The sequence below is a fragment of the Tupaia chinensis genome, unplaced genomic scaffold (genome assembly GCF_000334495.1).
Source record: "Tupaia chinensis unplaced genomic scaffold, TupChi_1.0 Scaffold000540_1, whole genome shotgun sequence".
NCBI lineage: Eukaryota > Metazoa > Chordata > Mammalia > Scandentia > Tupaiidae > Tupaia > Tupaia belangeri.
In genome coordinates, this window is record NW_006160053.1 from 172,798 (window position 1) to 184,082 (window position 11,285).

The window sequence follows — 11,285 nt, forward strand, 5'->3', positions numbered from 1 at the left end:
TTGGACTCATGCATAAGTTTTTCAGAGCCATAGCACAGTAGGTACAACCTGTGCATTGGGAACCTGATCCCACATGGCCAACCGAGGTTCAAATGCTGGGTTCAGTGGCTTGACAAACACATTGAGCACATGCGGATGTGTGTCCCAAATCATGATGGGAGGAGAAATGGAGGAGAAAAGATTTTGGCATAAACACATCCCACTGAGGAGTGCTTTTTCTTTCTGTCTGGAGAGTACTCACACTCTCTAGCAAGCAAAAAAAGGAAAAAAAATTGAAAAATAAAATTGAAAAAAGAAAGCCAATAAGAAGTCAAAACAAATTATCTTTTGATTAGAATCTTTGGGTTATTACATATAATTTACATCTCACACTTTTATTCACTCAAGTCAAAAATCTGCAAATCATCCTAACCACTCGTCTTCTCATCAGCCACATTATCTCTACCTTTAAAATCTATAGATTTTACTCATTAAATGTATTTTAACCCATCCCTCTCTCCTCACTCCTAAGTATCCATTTTGAAGTTTTCAAAAATACATCTGTTATTACACATTTCTCTAACTAGATCTGAGTGTCTGGACCCAGTCTATCCTCATTAAATATGCTTAGAATTATGCCTGATACATAGTAAGTAGTTGATATATATAAACTATTATAATAAGTTCTTTTTTATTGTTGTTCTGTTTTGTTTTTATTGCTATAGGATATGTCTGCTCGCCAGAAAGAGAGAGAGAAATAAAAAGCACCCCCTATAGAGTGTGGTCACATCACAATCCTTTTTTCTCCATTTCTTTATCCTGTTAGGATTCAAGGCTCACAAGCTCATGTGTCTGCTGTGCTTTTCCAGCCTCCCCCCACCCAGGATGGGGATTCAAACCATAGTTGACCATGAGGGATCCAGCTCCCTATGCACAAGTCTTGGTCATTGCACTAGCAGGTCCTGACTAATCAGTTTTTATTCAGACTTCAAGATTTGGCCCAATAGTCATATACAAGAAGCCCAAAGAAGACCCACCATGACCAATCTTATCTTCCCATTCCGTGCACACTTCCACACTAGTTGAAATATCAATATATGTATCACTGTGACTCAGAATTAGCTCTAAATTTTTGAAGGACAATGCTTCTTGATCTTCTTCGTAGTCAAATGTCAGTCACATAATAGATGTTCAGTAAAAATTCCCTGGACTAATTAAACATCTGATGCTAAGAACAAAGTTAAACAATAAGAGAAAAAAGTCATACTATAATCAATTTATTTTCAAATCACTTATCTACATTTGTAGTTCCTAGTATTTCATTATCTCGGCAATTAGACTAGAAGCCAATATAGTAAAGTTAACGAGAGCATCTTGGATCATGCTCATTGTGAATGCCATGTTATTAATGGCTTTTTACCATTTTCATGGTCTTTGCATAAATGTTGCTCAGATATCATTGAGGTAGGAAGCTAATATCCATTCCCCGTAATCTCTCTGCTCTGATAAATTGTGTACTATAATCAAAGTACGTCTTGCACTAAATTCTGCCCCAAGGACAGACATTTATTAGCAAACACACACTAACGTTCTCTAATTCTTTTAAGGTTAGGGAAATTCCTATTTTCTGGCCTTTTTGACTTATTGAAGAGCCAGGTATTAGAGTTAATTAGAGAACAGTGCTCAATTAATCTTCCACTAAAATTAGGTAAGAGAATTGTCTTGGTCTGTTATAACAAAATGCCTTCGACTGGGTAGCTTATAAGTAACAGAAATTCATTTCTTACAATTCTGGAGACTGGGAAATCCAAGATCAAGATGTTATCAGGTGAAGTTTCTGCTTCATGGTTCATAAATAGTACCATCTTACTGTGTTTTCATAAAGTGGAAGGGATAAGCTAGGGCTCTGGGACCCCTTTAAGAAGGGCATTATTTCCAATCATGAGAGCTGCACTCACATGACTTAATTAGCTTCCCAAAGGAAGGTCTCACCTCCTAATACCATCACCTTGGGAATTAGAATTTCAACACATGAATTTTAGAGGGACACCAATATTCAGACCATAGCAAAATCATCTGGTAAGGAGTGTTATACAGATTCAGTGCACCTGTTATCAGTCTTCTGCCTGCCAGACACTTATATCTTGTTCCTAAAAGCACAAAAGGACCTGTACATTTTTTTCTCTCATCATGAATGAATGAAAAGCTTTGTTTTCCTTTAATCATTATAGAGTGCTAACAGATACATACGAGAGAGAGAGAGGGATAATGAGAGGAAAAGTGAGAAATCATCCTCCCCAGAGAGGATAGTCACATCACAATCCTTTCTCCTCTATTCTCCTCCCTAGATCTTGGGCACACACACACACATGTGCCTGGCGTGAGTTTCAAGCCACTGGGTCTGAGACTTGAACCATGATCAGCCATGTGGAGTCCAGCGACATAACTGCCACACTATCTACTGGACCTACTGTTACACTTTTTAAAAATTTATTCTTATTTATTTATTTATTTTTAATTGCCAGAGGGTGTATATACGCTTGGAGAGAGAGAACGAAAAAGAAGGAGAAAGTGAGAAAGCACCCCTATGGGGTATGTCATACTGCAATTTCTTCTCCTCAATTTGTCCCTCCTGTTGGGACTACTGGGGACACACACAGACATGCACCCAGTGTGCTTTTCATGCTGCTGAGTCTGGGACTCAAGCCACATGATAGGCCATGTGGGATCCCGCAGCTAATCACCAGGACAAAGGCTGGCCCTATTGTTAACACTTTTCCTCTGTTCAATCTGAGGAGCTCATATTGTCTGAAGTCAAAGTAAGATTGCTATGGTAGGAATTCCAAAGAGAAAAACAAAAGAAAGAGAATGTTTTATATTAATTCTTGAGCTTACCAATGGCACTCTTAAAAAAGTGAAAGGGAAAGCCCAGCTAGCAGCATAGGCATATGCTGTAAAAATAGATTGGGGGCCAGCTGTGGTGGCACAGGGCAATGCAATACTTCAGATGCTGAGGCAAGTGAAGGTCTGCATTTGAATTCTGAGGTCTCCTGTGCATGCACGTCTCCTGAGCATGCTCTTTCATAGCAGTTTTGAATGTGTACATGCCCAAGATCCAGAATGACTGAGGCTGGGGGCATGGGTAGTGGGCAGTAGGATCTTGATAGGAAGAGCCTGTTGGGGGGGAGGAGAGATGCTTGCTTTGCTTTCCCTCAATCTCCTTCTTTCTATCTCTCTTCTTATGTCCTCTTTCATAGAAGAAACAAAAAAAAAAATTTTTGAGAGGTTTTTGCTATATAGGATGTGTGTGCTCACCAGAAATACAGGAAGAGACAGAGAGCAAGAAATCACCCCCAAGGAGGGATGGCCTTGCCGCAATCCCTTCTCCTCCATTCTCCTCTTGGGATCTTAGGCACACATGCACAACTGCCCAGCATGAGTCTCAGCCATACGGTCCAGGACTTCAATCGTGGTCAACTACCAGCGACATAGGCATTACGCCAACTGCTGGTCCCTAGAAACAAATTTTTTAAAAATAAAAACTTCAGAATAGATTGGAAAGGTAATTACAGGTAGATATCAATGAACCAACCTGAAGACTTGTGGAAAAAGTGAACTGATGAGGCTGCATTTTCTTCAACTTGATTTCCTTTTGTGTCTTTTTTGTTTATGTTTTGATTTTTTTTTTTTTTATTGGTAAGGTTATCACCTCCTGTCAGTTGACAGGCACTCAAGAGCTGGATATATTTACCAAGCCTCAGAGAAATGAAAAGAAACAGGAACAGTGGAGGAGAAAGTGAATGACTTAGTGGTGTGGAATGTCAAATCTTATGCAAATACGTTTCTGATTAATATATTTTTTAAAAATGTTATCTACCCTTACTTATAATAAAAACAACTAATACTTACTGAGTAATTCCTCCTTGCCATGTACTTGCCCTGAGACTTAATACTTTTTTTTGATCCTTTTCTGCTCATTAGGATGTGTACTTGTTGAGGTTTGGCTGTCTATTGAGCTCTGTTCACTACTCTGCTCTCTAGGGCCTAGAGTAGGATCTGCTTTGTCATCAACACCAAATAAGTATTTGTTGAATAAATTTGTGAACTGACCTATTACATATTTTGTCCTGTGAGATTCGTACACTTACCAACTCTAACCTCCAGTTACGGAACTTGAACTACTATACTAAGAAACCATCAAGGCTTCTGCAGATGGAGTGAAAAATCTAACCAGATCAGACCAGTCTGCTGTGACTTTTTCCTCCTGTCTTCATTTTCTATCCCACTCCTATATCTACTTATTTCTGTCTCTCATAGCACTTTCAATGCAGAAAGACACAGCCAGCTACTCTGACCCATAGCTATATAGCCAATTAGTGGTGAAATAGCTCTGAAACCAAGATTTGTGATTCCAAGTCATCCAGTCTTCTCATTCCAAGCCAGCTTCCCTCAATCAGAACAAATAACTCATTATTTATTGAAGTTGGATATTGATTAGCTCTTGAAAGCTGCACACATTTGCTTTCTTTTCACTTTTTGAAAAAATAATTTTTTAGATCATGATTACTATATTTAGTCATTAGGTTTTGATTTTTAAGAGAGTGAATGAGCTGATGTTGAAGCAAAAAGAAATCTTCAAGGACATTTGATGAAACATCTTTTTTTTTCCCCCTAAACAGATGAGCCAACAGTAACTGGAGGGTGAAATAATCTGTCCAAGGCAACCCACTGAATCAGTGTAAAAAATACAGTAAGGTCTAAGTCTCCAGAGACTGAGTTCAGTGCTTTCCACGCCCATCTGCTAGGCTGACTTCTTTGATTCAAATCCATACAGTTTTTAGAAAAGGTCATATTAACTTGGATGAGACCTTTCTTTTTTTTTTTTTTTTTGTTCTACCCAGTATATTTTTTCAAAAAGCAGCAATGGGGGAAATTCCACGCTTATATGGTAGGAGTGTGCTATGTATCCCACAGGCCTGGAAATTAAGTTCCTCTGTTACATTTGCTTTGTTGCTATTTAGGATTTTGTGACTTCTTTCTAGTATGGTTCTACACAATTCCAGAATCTTTGAACAGGCTCTCACCCTATAGTTTTAAACTCTAAATTAACATTAGACATGCAAACCCCACTAGAGGGATAAAGAACTTCTTGAGGTTCTTATAACTCCAACACATGAACATATCAACAACATGTTTGGACAACTACACTGAAGGCTGTGATGAAATAAAACTAATCCAGCATCTTTCCAGGAAAGAAATCTTTGTCAAGGCTGAGAGGTATTATGGTGGTTAAGGGCGTTGGACTCCTACATGGCCTACCATGGTTCAAGTCCCGGATCTTGAGGCTTGCTTTCTCACTTTCTCTCTTTCTCTGTCCCTCTCTGGTCAAATTAAAATAAATAAATAAATAAATAAATAAATAAATAAATAAATAAATAAATAAATAAAATAAAGTAATTCTTAAAAAAAAGAGAGAGAAAATAAATCTTTGTGGAGCCTTTACCTTAATACTGTCTAATTGAGGAGCCCATGTGCTGATGGAAGACTGGTAAAGTGAAAGAAAAGTGGTAAGGAGGTTTGAGAGGACCTTAGCATCAACCTTTAGGCCAAGGGTAATTGGTAGTCAGAAATTCCTTGAACATACTTTTACTCTATAATAATAATATAGTAAAAGGGTTCGGTGACCCTATTCTGTTTGACTTGGATATACTCGTGACTGTCAGTGCTGATTTCTTGGAGAGGAGTCTCTTTCCATAGGGCCTTGTAACAGATGCAGTGAAGACATTTGGTTGACCTATGACTGAGGCTTTTGACAAGAGGGCGACAATGATGGTGGGGAGAAAAGTTAGCAGAGCCATCACTAACATCTAGAATATGACACTATATTTACAGTTTTTTTGTTTTGTTTTGAGATTTTTCTATAGGGAACATACACTCACCAGCGAGACAGAGAGAGAGAGGTAGATAGAAAGTGAGAAATCATCCCTGAAAGGGATGGCCATGCCGCAATCCCTTCTCCTCCATTCTCCTCTGGGATTTTGGGCGCTCACACACACACACACACACACACACACACACACACATGCCCAGCCTGAGTTTTAAGCCTTCTGGTCTGGAGCTCGAATCGAGGTCGAGTAACTGGGAGTCCAGCAAGGTAACTTTTACGCCATCTGCTGGTCCCCACTTCTCTTTTTAAAGTTAAGAGATACAGGTGGCATCTTGGTGTCATAGTCGTATTTAAATGTTTTCTTTCTTTTTTTTTTAAACTTTTGTTTTTATAAAGGTTTCTCCTCTATCTATAAACACTTAAGTTGTCCTTAGACCTAGCCCAGCCCTGAGAGTAAAACCCAAGCTTCTAGCATGGGATGTTTGATACAGATTTGAAAGGATGATCCCATGAGAGAAAGCTTTCTCTCTATACAAATGTGAATTACTTCAGCATGGTCTCCCACACTTCTCTTTGTGCTAAAATGCAGTTTAATCCAATAGCAGGAAACAGATTCTTCTATTCCAGGAAGAAAGGAGTTCAGGATTTGGTCAATAGAGGTGTCCTCATGGAGCCAATTTCTTTCCTGAGACTCCAGTGGGGAAGGAAGAGTGGCATAGGCAGGCCATAGGGACTGCATCAGGTAACACAAGAGAGACCTACTGATGAGCAGTGACCATCACGGCCAGCCATGGGAGCCTATGCACAGTTGAATCCATGATTGTGAGAATAAGGGCCTCAAGGACCAGGATTTTGGGGTTTAGCTAGCAGGAATAGTATCTAAGGGATACTGCTAGGACTTACACTTCTGTCATCTACTGCTCCATCTAGGTGGGGTCTGAGAGTCATGGCTAGATCAACATGGCCAAATTCTAGCCGACACCCTTCATTAAGTAAGAACTTGAGGGATCTTATCCCCAGTCCCATTATCTATTTATTTATTTTAGAGGTTTTGGCCTTAGGGTGTGTGCTCTCACTAGGGAGAGAGAAAAAGAGACAGACAGGCAGAGACAGTGAGAGGGAAAGTGAGAAATTATTCCCCAGGGAGGATGGCCGTGCCCAAATCCTGTCTCCTCCATTCTCCTTCTGGAACTTGGGCACACACACACACATGCTTGGCATGAGTTTTAAGCCATCTGTCCAGGATTTAAACTGTGGTCAACCATGTGGGAGTCCAGCAAATGTAACTGCTGTATCTCTGATGGCCCCCGTCCTTTCATTTATTATTAAAGAAGCAGAAGTCATTAGAACAGGCATTATTTAAAGATTTGAGAAAGAAATAACTTCAGCTCAAAGTTTACTTCTGTATAGAAAACACAGGTCTCGCAATGATCCAACAACGTGGCTGGGAATGAGAGACTAAATAAGGAAGCTGTCCTGCAGTGTGAAGAGGTTAAACTTCAGCCTTTCCTACAACAGTCTCCTGTGTGCAATTGAGCATGTGCCTCAGTTCCCTCAGAATGGAATAACGGTGGATAGCCCTTGAGTACCTACCAGTACAATGTTGAGGGCTTTATGTCTAATAGAAATTCACCAAATGTAGCATTTTTACCAACCATACTTTTTTTTTTTTGGAGAGGTTTTTGCTATAGGGCGTGTGCGCTCACCAGGCAGGCCGAGAGAGACAGAGAGATAGAAAGCGAGACATCACCCTCCAAGGGGGATGGCCACGCTGCCATCCCTACTCTTCCATTCTCTTCTCAGGATCTTGGGCATACACGCACACACGCCCAGCGTGAGTTTAAGCCACCGGGTCCAGGACTCGAACCGCGGTCAGCTACATGGGAGTTCAGTGACATAGCCATTACGCTAACTGTTGGTTCCAACCGTACTTTTCATTTAACATGTTTTAGTACCGAACCTCAATTTGAAATTATTCCCAACTCATAGATTGTACCAATTGATAACTCCCAAGGAATTGGCCTGTGTGAATCCTTCTCTGAGCTCAGCGCTGTTGTGGGACCAAAACTAGATTGAAATAACAGCTTTAAATTTAGGCTGAGGAGAAAGTGAATGAGATATTTTTATTTTGTGGTAGAGACTGCTATAAAACTCTTTCTAAAATAATGAGAAAATAAAAGGTGAGATAAGTATTGAAAAATAACACAAGAAATTAATTATGTATCAGAATGAGTATTAAATAAATGTTCAACAGCGGAAAATAAGAAGAATATATTTGAGAATCAGGTGTCTGAGGCTGGAGACAACTAAGCATGTTAGATTATTTCCAAAGGCTCATATAGCTTTCATAGCTATTGGGAAAACAATTTGGAGTGTTAAATGATTTTAAAATTAATTTGCTTCCTTTTCAGGCTTTTAAAAAAAATTAACTTTGAATGAATCTCTCTTATCATAGAGGTCAAAACCATCAATAAATGCTTGCTATTGCTAGCAAGCTTCTAATAATATTACAAGATTTTCAACTAAGAATAAAATATTCCTACTGCTCTGTTTATTGGGCTTATTGTGAATTAGGTGTCCAGAACCCCTTCCCTTGGTGAAGGGTATCTAATTAAACAAATGTTGGTGTAGTGTACAGATCAGTTCCAAAGACTCTCAGCTTGGTGCTTACCCAAATTTTCCTTAGTTTCCTGTTTTTCAGAAAAGCTTTTTAAAAATTTATGTATTTATTGGGAACCAGCAGTTAGCGTAATGGCTATGTTGCTGGACTCCCACGTAGTTGACCGCGGTTCGCATCCTGGACCCGGTGGCTTAAAACTCACGCCGGGCGCGTGTGTGTGCGTGCCCAAGATCCCAAGAGGAGAACGGAGGAGAAGGGATTGCGGCGTGACCATCCCTCCTGGGGGGTGATTTCTCGCTTTCTGTCTCTCTCTGTCTGTCTGGTGAGCGCACGTGCCCTGTAGCGAAAAGCTCTCCAAAAAAAAAAAATTATGTATTTATTTAGGCTTATGGAAGATATGTAAATACATGATCATAGTAACTTTATATTAGGAGAAATCTCATTTTTAACTTTTATGACTTTGTCCCACAACTTCTTGAAAGATTTTTTTTCCAACACATTTGATCAAAGAGGATTGGTCATTTTTTTAATGCTTCATATCATATAGTATCTTTTCAATATGTATAGAGTTAAATAGGGAGGCTGGACCAAGTCACCTGCTCCATGACTTCAGGGATGGCTTTGGCCTCCACAGGGACGAGAATGCAGCATAAGGGTAGCTTTGGATGTTATTATGGGGACAAGCAAGCTGTCCTACACAATTTCCACAGGGTAATGGCAAATTGCAATTGAACACAGGGGAATCTCCAAGTGATTGAGAACGGGCTCATACAGCTAGTTCAGTTTCAAATCAATGACCTATTCAGTGTTATAATCATGACATGAAGAGCTGAAAAATGCAATATATAACACATCTAGTTACAGCACAAGCATTTTAGTAACTATCTTCATTTCTTTTCTTCTTTCTGTTCACCCCCACTTCATATGAATGTTCACTGTCAAAACTTCCAAACCCAGTAATCCTCAAAGATGAAGAGAGGGACGATTTACGATATGTAGATACTTTTATTTTTACAGGAGCGTTGGAGACTAAAGACCCGTGAAGTTAGGGGATAAAATCAGTTTCAACTTTAGGAAACAGATTGGCTGGGAACTGATTTGAAAGACATTTAAGTAAACCTTCACAGCAGAGTGTGAAATCAACAATTGTACATTTGGGACTTCACGTTATAGTTTTATTTTCTTTCTGAAACATGTGTGTGTGTGTGTGTGTGTGTGTGTGTGTCTGTATGTTTCTGTATTGACTTAATACAGTAGAGTCACCTAAGGTGCAAATTTCTCAGAAATTATAAACACTTCTCTTACTGCCACTGATCTTAACATTTATTTAGGGATTCTGTGGTTCCTTTTAGTCTGTGTGGGTGACTGAACATAGGGAGGGCAAAGGGAACAATATGTCAAACTGAAGAAGCCACACTTTCTTTTCTCAAGTTACATACTTTTTTTTGCAGTAATCTTGGGACCTGGTGCTTAAACATTTTTCGTGTAGTTTAAAAACTAAACAATAATGAATGGGTGAAGCTTAGCTCCTTTCCTTTCATCACCATTTCAATGTCACAATTTGAATATCATTTTGCAAAAGATTTGGAAGTAAGGGGTTAGATGCTGGTTTTTTTTAGAAGTTTTTTTCATAGCGCAGGTATGCTCGCCAGAGAGAGAGGCAGAGACAGTGAGAGAAGGAAAGTGAGAAGTCACCCCAGGAAAGATGGCCACACTGCAATTTCTTCTCCATTCTCCTCCTGTGATCTTGGGCATATATGTACTTAGGCATGTATGCACATGTGTCAAGCCACCGGTTCTAGGATTCGAACCACAGTGGGCCATCTGAGAGTCCAGGGACATAACCCTTATGCCATCCACTGGCTCCCTAGCGTTTATTACTTCTATCCAAGGAAATGGCTAAAATGCAATTTGCCGGGCATGTATGTACTTAGGCATGTATGAACATGTCAAGCCACCGGTTCTAGGATTCGAACCACAGTGGGCCATCTGAGAGTCCAGGGACATAACCCTTATGCCATCCACTGGCTCCTTAGCTTTTATTACTTCTATCCAAGGAAATGGCTAAAATGCAATTTGCCATCTGTTTTCTAGTCAGTCTAGGTAGATTTTTAAATTGAATTTTGTTTGTTTTGACTTAAAAAAATTCAAAATAACTTAGTAACCAACTTTTGATAAATCAGCTAAATCCCCCCGACCTAATACCGTATATGTGAGCGACACAGTGTTTTAAATTCTAGGATGACGTGAGTTTGAATTAAAGTTTTTAGTAAAAGTATCATTTAACAAATTAGTTTTACTTCTTTCAAAAATTGTTAAGTTTTAATCTCTAAATTGTTTTCCCCATATTAAATGACAGAAAATGCCAGGACTGGATTCACACATTGTTATACATATCCTCTGCAAGTTACACTGGATAGGACAAGTTGACTTTCAACTCATTGACAGTGCAAAAATGAACTCTAAGGTTCAATAAAATTAATCTCAGGTTCACATTTCTTTTAACACTATTTTTTATTCTATGGGAAGCTTTTTAGTCAAGGTACCCTTTCACTGGGATGACAGAAAACATTAAATTATGCATAAAATAAAAATATAATCAACATACTCATTTTCCTTTCACTTCTGATTATGACAGATTTAGGAACACATATTGAGGTTAAAGAAAAAGGCAAACTTTCCTTATCTGGGTGCCTTATCTTGCCTAGTGTTTTCGCTACTAATTTTCGTCTGAAATGGATTCCTGATAGCCTAAAATGCATCATCTTGGAAAACTACTTACCCTATCCCTACATATTC